Here is an 11,320-nt window from a genome sequence, read left to right as displayed (position 1 = left end):
GCACTGATGAGCCCCCACTGGAGGCCCCAAACCCACACGTTCCCGTGCCCGTCCTCAGGCCGTGGGCTTTGCTTTCCCATGTTGGATCCCCAGCCCCCTGGAGGAGGTTTGCTTCTAGGCCCGAGGGCTGGTCTCGAGTGGGACCTGCTTTCCTACAACAGCACACAGATCCCTCTGCTCTGTGTTGGTGATCCCACTTTCTAGTTCCCTGAAGTCCAGGCTAGATTTCCTCATGAGTTTTGCACATCATGGACACGGTTCACATGTATGGCATCTGGCAGTGGACCCTGGCTGCCTCTGGGACCCCACCCCGGTTGGTGTTTTCTTCCAGTCTTGGCCCTGCTGGCTCCGTGGGCAGACATGTCCCTGGGCCCCAGCTGTGGAGGCGACATGTGGGACAGATTGGCCACGGGGTAACTTAGTGGTGAAAGGTGCTCTGGGATGGCTATTTAATGTGCTCGTGTGTCTTCTTTAATTCAGCAGACATCCACTGAATGCCTACTGTATACAGGGCTCCGTGGCCAGGCTTGCTGTGCATAAGGCATGTGTGGTGTTTCATGGACAAGGAGCTCGCAAGGTGGAGGGCAGATCTGTCTCCTCCTCCCAACGCTCCCCTGTTCTGAGCACCTTTAGCCTAGCCTCAGCGCACAGTAGGGACCCTGGAAATAGCCCTTTAATTGGTTGGGTGGAAAGACGTGCTCTCATCGCGTGAAGGTGTTGCCATGGTGACCGTTCTCTGGCTGCTCTCTCTCTCCCAGTCTCCAGGGAGCGGGGTCCCCCTGAATCAGCTCTCCACGTGGCTTGAAGGTGCTTGTTGTCACGGGGAGGAAGCCCTCTGGAACCCGAACCCATCAGAGGAGTCTGACTGCAGGTGAACGTGGCAAGTTCCCTGCAGCTGCGTCCCAGCAGGACAGAGGGACAGGGTGCCCCAGAGCCCCCCAACTCCCTTCACCTCACCAGGGGAACCCAGAGGAGGCCTGAGGGAGCCTAGAGGTTGGGAGCAGCAGACGGACCTCCACAGACAGGCCCGGGGTGGCCCAGGAAAGCCAGGAGGGGTGGCAGCCCTGGGGTGATGGAGTGTGAGGGTCGGTCCCGCCCCTGGAACAGCACCCTTCCACGGCAGGGTGGGCGGGCTGGCCTGGGCCACGGCTCCGAGTGTGCAAATGTGCCTTGCACTGACCCTCCCTTGGCCTGTCACCATAACCACGAGGTCAGTCCAGGGTCCCCGGCATCCCATCAGGACACGAGTGTGTCAGGTGTGTGTGTGTGTGTGTGTGTGCACATGCACGATGTGTCACATACGTGCGCGTTCCTGCACATGCAGGTGGGTGTGCGGCGGTGACCCCGTCATTCGGAAATGCCGCTCTTAGAAGCGCTGCGGGATCTGCAAGGTGGGGAGCCATGTCTCATGTCTGGAGCCCACAACGGGGTCGTAACGATGGTGGAGCGTGCAGGGGAAGGAGGGGGTGAGGTGGGCCTTCCCTGCCTCACCTGCTCCCTGGGTGTTCCCTGGGCCAGGTGTGTGCCGGGCGTGCAGCCACAGGGAGCCCGGAGCACGGGAGCCCAGGTCTCGGGGAGGGAAATGCGGAGCCACGAATGTCACACAGCCGTGATCAAATGACCACAGTCATGTGGGAGGTCTCCTGTGTGTGGGTGTCTGAGCACGTGAGCTCCTATGGGAAGGTGGACAGACCTGGGACCGTGGGCCCGGATGCCCTGAACAGCTCTGGCCCGAACCACCAACCTGACTGCTCGCCTGCAATCTGGGTACCTTCCCTCAGCTCACGGACCCCAGAGAACCAGTGGTCTTGTCTACACCTCTTAACACCCCTTCCCACACCTTGGAGGAGCTCGGCAGACCCCTGTGCTCTGGAGGCTCCGGGCTGGTGGTGGTCCCAGCAGCCCTTCCAAGGCATCTGCGGCATGACGAGCCCCACACTGTCCAGCCTCCAGCAAGGCCTGTGCCCAGGCCTTGCCCTGTGGGGCGAGCACTCCCTCGCCTGGCTTCTCGGAGAACCTGCCCTACCCATCCCCACCTCTGCAGGGAGGGCTGTCTTCTCTCCCTTGGGGGTCCTGGCCCAAGGGGGATCCGAGCTGCCATCTGCCACGTCAGGCAGGGCAGGGCTCCCTGTGGGCCTGTCCCCCTGTCTGCGGGTGAAGGGGGCCAGTGTGGACGGCCTCCTGGGCCCTTCCCACTCGGACACCGGGAGTCCCGCGGCCATGGGCCAGCCTGGCGCTCTGTCTCACTGCAGATGTCCGTGAGGAAATGAAAGCTCCCTGGAACGGAGTGTCTCGCCGTGACCTACTAGATCACCGACGGCTTAATGAGCGGAGGAAACCAGGAGGGGCACGCGGCTGTGACCATCTCACCTCTTAAATTAGGCGTCAGATGGTCAGGAAGGTGTCTCCGAGTAAACAGAATCATCTTGGATGAAAGACCCTCGTGCGGGGGCCTCCACCAAGCCGTGGACACAGCCTGGGCCCAGAGCCTCACGATGACCTCCGGAGACTGTGGGGGCTGCCTGACAGGGAGGGGCTCTGTCCCTCAGGCCTGGCCGCAGTCCCTCAGTGTAACACAGCCCGTGACACAGAGCAGTCTCTGTAGGAGGCAGGTCTGCTCTTTAGCTGTGTGGCCTTGGGCAAATTACATCACCTCTCTGTGCGCATTTCATCTCTAAGGCCTCTGACTCCTCCACTGCCTGTCGGGAGGATGGTGGGGCGCTGTGTGGGGACTGGGAAGGAATGGAGGCCAGGGCCTCAGGACCACAAAGCCAGAGGTGGGGGAGGGGGCCTGTCCCTGGCCTGGGAGCGGGTGGGGGCCTCCGTGCTCCCATCTGTGTTGTGGGGACCATAGATGCCACGCCCAAGTCCCCTCCTGTGCCGTCGGCTAGAACGTGGGAATTTCCTGTGGCTTCAGTGACCCTGGGGGCCTGGGCCCCACTAGCTGGTCTTGGTGCTCTCAGTACAGGTAGGTGGGGGGCTCCTGGTCTTGGTGGGGTCACGGCCACGGCCACGGAGCCGCCCGCCCGCCGCCACGTGGAGGCAGAGGGCAAGGATGCTTACGTGAACTTCACAAAGCCCCACACGCTCTCCACGGGAGACGTGCGCCCGACTCCTCCCGGATTGCAGACGGATGATTTTTAATAAAGCAGCCTTTTCAGGCTTGGATCTTGGGGACTGCAGGGGTGAGGGCAGATGCCCATCAGGGGTGGGGGTGAGGCAGGCGCAGGCAGCCTCCTCACTTAGAAGACAATTTGTTGCTTTGATGGTTTGTTTGTTTTTTCTCAGGCAGAGGTCTGAGCCTGGGCTTCCTGTCCACTCAGGGGAGCAGGGGACAGGAGGGTGGGGAGCCTGTCACTGTCTCCTGCGGCCGGGGTCAGTGGGCTAGGCCAGCCTTACCTGCCCTGGGCTGGACTCCCCCGGGGTCGCACCCATGGACTGCTGGCCAGTCACGGAGCCTGTGCCGGGCAGCGGGGGGATGGGCTCAGCCACGGGGTCTCCAGCGGGGGTTCCGAGCACAAGAACGTGAGCGCTTCCCTGGCAGCCGTGCCCTGGGGAACCATGACATGAACAGTTTCCGCCCAGGTCAACGTAAAGCCATCCCCAGCCCCTGCCACCCCTGCCGGACCAGCAGCGGGATCAATGCCTCTGAGGCTCGCGGGACACACCTGTTCCTTCCAGATGGGCCCAGGCCAGGGTCAGTCCATCCGCTCTGCAGAACCAGGCTCCTTGGAATGTCCTTGGCTGACGCCCTCCTCCCCATGGAGAAGACACCCGAGCAACGGACCTTTGGAGGGTGGGTTCCCGCCTTCTCCCTCCTGCGCCAGATCCCCTGGGCGCCCCTCACCCCAGCCGGCCCTCAGCCTTCCCCGGCCTCCCCCAGGCTTGGCCACCATGTCCCCGCTCTGCTCACCCAGCGTGCAGAACACGGCTGCCCGCTGGTTGTGTGTTCTACCGAGAGGCTGTTTTAGGACAGAAAGATCTCGTATATCTGAACCTCTCAAGCTCCTTGCAAGACAGGCAGAGAAAGGCCACCAGCCATGATGATAGCCAGTGGCTGACGTGCCCTGGCACCGGACTCTGTCTTCCGTGGTTTGGCCACCACCGCGGGAGCACTGGGGGGTGTGGGAAGTGAGCTCGCCGACACCAAAGGCGGACAGTGAGGCCTGGTCCTGACACTCGACACACATTATAGTAGACACGTTGCTGGCCGCATTCAGAGTTTGAAGACCGAGGCCCTAAGGGGGAGCAGCTGGCTTCCCCAAAGTCCCTGGGTGATTCTGGGACCTAAGGGCCCAGCAGGCAGGGATGGCGCTCTTTCACTGAAGGGGCGGGGCCAGAGGATGGGGAGGATGGGTGTGGGGGAGGGGCGAGCACGCACCACCTGAAAAGGTGGGGATGGCCTCCGGGAGGCCCCTGGGTGCCCCTCCCCATTCTCTTCCGCCCCACCTGCCCTGTCCTTCCCCTCTACCTCCCATCTATAAACCAGTCTCGGAGCCATCGGCACCCCGAGCCCCAGCCCTGCGTTTCTAGCCCCTCTGCCAGGGTGGACCAACCTCAGGATCTCCGCCTGCATGTTCCCTCTTCGCGGGGGAAGAGCTCCGGCCCTGGGCAGCACGTCTGCCTTCTAGCTCCTCCTGTCTCGCCTGGCGATGACACCTCACCCCACGGTCAGGTGGGCTGACAGTGGGCAGGTGGCGGGCAAGCCGGCCCAGCACGGGGCCGCCTGTCCAGGGGAGCTCAGGGACTCCCACCTGGGACCGGGGCAAGGCTTGGTCCTGCCAGTGACAGCCTGTCTGTCCTTGACGCCCAGGCTCTCGGCCCTGCCTCTGGTCCTTGATCCTGTGTTTGCCTACCTGCCCGGCACACCAGGAGGGACCCAAGGTGGCCCATTTCCATCGGTCAGACACCAGGAGGGCTGTGTCGGCCGCCGTCTGCCTGTGACCTCATTGCTTCGTCTGAGCAGCTCTGTGAATGAATCACCACCAAGAATACACAGAGAGGCCTCATGGCTTTCTGAGGGTCACACAGCTGACACGAGAGGTCCCTGGGGTGCACGCGAGCTTCACCCTAATGTTACAGGTGGGGAGGTTGGACAACAGAGAAGTGAAGTGATTCGCCTAGAGTCATGGAGGGGTGGGCTGGCAGGGCCGGGGGTGGCACGGCTTCCCTTTCCGTGGTCTCCACCAGGCGGGGGCCCCCGGGGCCTGCCCCTCACTAACCCTGGAGCTCCCAGCCCAGGGGCCTCCTGGCGGGGGGCGCAGTACCGTCTCCGGCTCCCAGGGGGCGCTGAGGCCCCGCAGCTGCTCCCCGCCGCCCGGGTACCCCCTCCCATGTGCGCTGTGCAAGCTGCGCTGCTGTGTGTTTTCCAATCAATAGAAGGTGCTCAGCCCCCGAGATGTCGCTGCGCGTCCTCGCGCATCTGCATGGGAAGGGTTCCAAGGGAAAAGTCTTCCTGTTGGGGGAAAAAGCAAAAGGAGAAAAGAAGACGCTGCCTGACAGATTAGGAGATTTTCCACTTCCCGGCAACCGAACCAAGTGTTTGTGTTCCTGGCGCCCAATTCCCCTGGCTGGGAAGGGAGGGCGGGGTGAGCTTCCACCGCCCCCGGCGCATCCGGCCCGGAGCCTGTGGGGAACTATGGGCCCCGCCGCCGGGGCCAGTCCCGGGCCTGGGAGACAGGGGTCCCCTTTGGGCCCCGCCCCCCACTCCCCGCCCCACCCCCGACCTTGAAGTTCCTGCTTGCCGCAAGCTCTTGCTAAGGCTGCATCGCTGGGATGCTGACAAGGCCAAAGCATTTCATCCGAAACACGCAGCACACTTGAAGGAAAATGGATTAATATTTTTACACTAATTGGGAATTTTCAGGGTGCTTTCGAAGTCTGCCTTCCTAATCAGCCTTAGGAGGGGAGGTTGGAGACGAGCCGTATGCGGAGACAGGGGAACGGGAGACCCCAGAGTTGGGACATGGGAAGGGCCATCGGGTGCCAGCACGGGAAGGGTCTTCTCAAACACCCAGACCCTTCGAGGGCCCGGCACCTGGCCCCCGGTGTGTGACGGTCTCTTCTGGGAGCCTGGGCGGCTGGGCCTGTGGACGAGATTGTGTGAGCGACACTCTGGCAGGGGCTGAAGTGGGTGCCCAGCTTGGAGGAAACCCCAGCAACGCTCGTCTGTGGAAGCTGCTGAACGGAAGCCAAGGGGAGCAGCAGGGATCTCCACGGGAGACGCAGGCTTCCAGGGCCGGGGTGTGGGGCAGGATTTCCTCCAGCACAGCAATCCTGGCGGACTGAAGACATGCTGGCTTCCGGAAGTGTCTTTTCGCAGGCTTCTCGTGCTCCTCACCGAGCTCCTGGCCCTCCTGCCACCGTCTTTCCTATCCGAAGGGCTCAGCTCCCTGGCCTCTGGCTCAGGCCCGCAACTGGCTGTCCTTCCGGGCACCTCACTCCCCTCCCCCCTGGCTCTCCCCACCCTGTTCCAGCCGCCGCCAAGTCCGGCCAGCTTTATGCTCTGAATCCTTCACTTGCGCCCACGCATCTGCCTCCTTGCCGCGGCCGCCCTCATCCCTCCCTAGGGGCTCCACGGCGGCCCTCCCCACCGGCCCCTGCCTCCACCCTCCACAGCACACCCCGCCCCCCAGCCCCTGCACTGTGCAATAGTCAGGGTCATCTCTGGAACACAGAAATCAGACTGAGTCACTGCCTCACGAAACTGCAAAGCCCACATGGTGCCTGTGAGCCCGCACGATGCAGCCCTGCCCCCTCCCGCCCCAGCGGCTGCCTTGGTTCCTCCAGTTCAGGCGCCGCATGAGGTCGGGGCTCCCTCTTCTTCTCCGCTTTATTCACCAGCCCCTGAGGTGTGACAGTTCCCGGCCTGTACCAGGTGCTCAGTAATACTTGCTGACCGATGAATGGACAGGCGTTTGGGTGGGGTCCTCGGCTGGGAACTGCAGAACGGAGGCGGCACGGAGGGCAGGGGCTGGAGAAGCCGAGGGGAGGGAGAGGGGGAGGACGGAGCGGGGCCGCGAAGGTTCTGTATGCAGGGTGCGGGTCCCAGTCCACAGGCAGGCCCTGGAGATGGCCTGCACCGTCTAATCCGGGAGGGCTCTCTTCCTGAATCAGGATGACCAGCATGGTCTCAAAGCACTGGACGGTCCGGATCCAAACCCTCGCTCCGTCTCTCAGGCAGCGCTGCTGTGGGCAGTCCCCTCGCCTCTCAGGACTCTGAGCCTCACAGGTAAACGGTCATAACGTGCCCTGTCTGTGCTCAGCACAGAGGGGGTTCAGGGATCCCCAGGGAGGAGAGAGGCTGGAGGCAGGGAGGCCAGGGCAAAGCGAGGGCTCAGCCATGCAGTGACCAAGGCGACAAGCGAGAGGGGAGTGTGCTCTAGAGGTGCTCTGCTCTCCCAGAGAGGGAAGTAGTGTGCACAGTTCCCTCGATGCCCCTCCCCACTTCCGAAAATGGCAGCTGGGTGTCCTCAGCCTCCTCTTGGCCTCCTGTTTTGGGTCCCATCCATTTCTAGCAGGTCAGGGTGGGAAGGGGCTGAAGTGGGGCTGACAGGAGCCACAGCTCACCACCTGTCCCAAGTCAGGCCCCGGGGGCACGATCTGCTCAGTGATGGTCTCCCCCACGCAATCTCTGCCCCAGGCCCACCAACCCCAGCCGCACCCTTCCCGTCCAGCAGGGCTTGGGAAGCTTTAGGTGCTCTGCTTTGGATGGGATCCAGACCCAGCTGAGCCTGGATTTCCAGGGCAAGTGAAGACCCCAGCCCCCTGGGGAGCCAGCTGTGTGTTCCCGGCCTCCCCAACAAGGCTGTGCCTCTCCAGAGGAGTGGGGAAGACTCCCCCCTCCTCCAGCACACCCCCTACCTTCCCTGGGGGATTCCCACCCTGACACAGAGCCACCGATCGAACCTATCCAAGGACAGGGAGGAGTTTCAGAAGGGACTCGTCATGCGGAAGGATGAAAGGAGTGTCCGGAGGCCCTCAAGAGAGGCTGGAGAGATTAACCTCTTTCTGGGACATCTTCGCACAAGTGTTCAGGACTCGGGGGCCTCAGTTTCTTCACCTGCAGCAGAAGGACCAGACTCAAGAGGGTGTCTTCCAGCCTCCTGTTCTGACATCCTGCCAGTGTGGGATCAGGGCCGAGCTCCCCGAGGGCCGTCCCCAGCTCCCGCTGTCCCTCTCTCTTGTTGTTCTCTCTGTGCAGTTTCCTTCGATGGTTCCCATGGCTTTCATCCACCTGTGAGCAGAGGCCCGCCAGCCCTCCCCTCCCCGTGCAGAGCAGCCGGCCCAGGCTCCCTGTGTGGGGCCCTGGAGCTTGACCTTGAAGCAGCCTCCAGGCCGCCAGGCTCCAACTCTGAGCTGACACTAGCCCAGTCAAAATTCCCTCCCTCTCCTCCTCGCCCTCCTTCCTCCTTCCTCCCCTCCGCTTCCTCCTCCGGCTGGGAGCCGGGCTCCGTGTTTCCCGGGAATGACTCACACGTTCGCCTCCCACCGGCGCGGCGGGCTCTCCCAGTCTCCATTCAGAGGGTCCGGTGCCAGCAGACGACCGCGATCCGAGGTGCCTGCGGTGCGGCGGCGGCCGGGCAGGCGGCTCCAGCCGTGCTCCCCGGGGGCGAGGGCGCGCTCCCTGCAGCCCCGCGGCCCGGCTCGGCGGAGACACTGCGGACCCTCCCAGGCCAGGGGGAGAACCCAGCCTCGCCTTCGGACTCGAACGCCGTGTCCGGCCCGCAACCGGCTCCGTTGCTGCCCCGCACGAGATGCGCGAGGCCGGGCGGGCAGAGCCGGCCCGGCCGGGACAGCCAGACGGTCCGGGACCATCTTCTGAACTGACCCCCGCGCCCCCACTGCTCCCGGAGCGCACTGGGCAGGCAGTGCGGGGCGGAGAGCCAGAGCTCCGCGGCACGGAGCGGGGTGCGGGGCGGGCAGGAGGATCTGGGGGACGACGCAGGCGCGGTGGTCCTCACCGGCTTGGGGTCACGTGGGGCTCCAGGTCCCCGCGGTCCCCCTGCCCCGCCCCAGCTTTGACGCGCATCCCCCAGCCCACGTGGCGGTTTGGAGGGAAATTATCAGCCCCCCCGGAACACGTGACCCAGGCCTCGGCCAATGACGGCAGCACCTCCCCACGGCCGCGGGGATTGGCTGAGGGATGCGCACGTGCCCCAGTGGGAGCCAATGAGAGGCAAGGAGCCTCCCGAGCCGGGTCGGGCTGCGGGACCGTGCGGGCGCGTGTGCGGGCGGAGCCGCGTGTCGGGGGACGCGCCCCTTTCCGCGGCTCCCTGCTCGCTCGTGCCCATTTCGGGGCGCGCACCGCACCTCTCCCTGCGCTGACGCCTCCCGGCAGGCCCCGCACCGCCCCGGCCCCCGCCCGCCCTGGCCCACCCGGTGGCCCCTCGTCCCCTCCTGGGCGACCGCGCTTGATGGAGGGGCGTCGGCCGGTCGGGGCCTCGCCTGCGGCCTGGAGGCTTCTGAGGGGCGCGGGCCGCACCGGTCCTGTGCGCTCCAGCTTCCCGGCAGCCCCGCGCGGTCCTGGGCTCCGCGTCGTCCAGCGGCAGCGCGCCTGGGGGGCTCCCCGGAGGAGGCTGCTCGCGGCGCCCCGGGCTTGCTCGGCGCTGAGTCCAGGGACCCGTGGGGCCCCTTCCTCTTCGCAAGGGCTCCGCTGGCCCCTGCAGCACCCGCCCTCATCGGGGCCGCGGTGCGCTGTCAGCCGCCCACTGTGTGCGCGAGGCTCGCTGGCCGGCGGACAGGGCCGGTCACTGCTGGTCCTTCCTTCCCTGTCCCCGCTCTGCGCAGTCTGCGGGCGACGCGCAGCCCGTCAGCTCAGTGAGGCAGGACGAAGGCTCAGGCAGAGGCTGGCACCTGCCCCGACTGCAGAGGGCCGGGGAAGGACAGCGAACAGGGACAGGCTGGGTCAGCGAGGCTGGGTCCGCGAGGCTGTGAGTGGAAGGTCCCGTGGTCCCGGTCACGTGGCCAAGGACACTGATGTGCTGAAAAGGAAGAACAGAGCAGCGGGCAGAGAAAGGTGTGGGCAAAGGCATGGAGGTGCGCAAGGGAGGGCCTCCTGGGGTGCCGGGGGTCGGGGAGCGAATGTGGGGGGGTTGGGGCCCAGGGAGAGAGGGAGCAGACTCTAGGGCCGCTGCTGAGTGGAAGTTTGGGGAGGGGCTTCCAGGTGGGGGATGGGGCAGCAAAGAGGATTCCGGCGGAGGGGGGCCCTGGGCACCAGGCCAGCACCCACTCAAGCACCTCTGTATCCTCACCCTTCAGAGGCCACAATTCCCTCTCCGCACCCAGCGCAGATGGTGCTGGGATGAGCGAGGCAGTGGGGATGGAGGCGCGGCTGCCCAGCGCAGGGCTTCCCAGACAGGTGCACTCCAGCTGAGCTAAGCTGTCCCCTGAGCAGCAGCACAGAGGGTGGGGGCTCAGGGGTGTGTCTCCGGATCTCGCTCTCCCATGAAGCTGGGGACCTCTGATAGTCATGGCGCAACCCCCGCCCCTCCCAGCCTTGGTCTCCTCATCTGTCAGCTCCCAGCGGGGCTTGGAGGGCTCAGAGCTAAGGGAGTCTGCCCCAGGACAGTGGGCAGACACCGCGTGGCCCCGAGTTCCCTCCACAGCACCGGCCTGAACCCCCTGCACGGGCCTGATGGGAGGGTGGGAACAGCCACCCGGTTCCGGATGGATTGTGTACCTGCTTACTCTCACTCCGTTACAAAGCCATTGCTGAACCTCTCACAGCATCTGCAGAGGGAGTGGGCTTGTCGGGCGGGGTGGGAGGAGGTGGTGCCGAGCTGCCCTCCTTGGGGAAGCAGGACACGGGCGATTTACATATTTATGAAATCTTTTCCATTTTGCCCGGGCCCCATGTGCACTAAGAGATGTCACATCTCATTTTAAGCTGGGAATCTGTGCTCCAGGAGTGACAGCCCCGGGACATCCAGGCCTCGTGGATCTCTGGAGGTGATGCATAGCCTTGGCCTGGGCTCCTGTCCCAGGCCTTCGGTGACCAGCGGTGCAGCCCTGGCCAGGGTGCTGGACCTCTCCGGGTCTGGCTTCCCTTGTCTGAAATGAGAATAGACGGGATCTATGGCAGCTTCTGGTGTGGCCAAAGTTCCCCTGACCTTGGTGTTCGCGTTCTCGTGTCCTTCCCTGGTCCTCTCTTCTTGAGTGTGGACGGGTCTCATGACTCACTTCTGCAGGAAAGCAGCAGGAGTGACAGCCGGCGCGCCCCGTGATAGGTACAAAGGCTGGGACTCATTTCGCCCTCTTGATCCTTTGCCGTGAGGAAGCCGTGCACCGTGTGTCAGTCCCTCCTTGAGGGGGGCCCATG

Source organism: Mustela lutreola, chromosome 3, assembly GCF_030435805.1.
Source record: "Mustela lutreola isolate mMusLut2 chromosome 3, mMusLut2.pri, whole genome shotgun sequence".
Classification (NCBI taxonomy): domain Eukaryota; kingdom Metazoa; phylum Chordata; class Mammalia; order Carnivora; family Mustelidae; genus Mustela; species Mustela lutreola.
Note: the sequence above shows the minus strand (reverse complement) of the source record.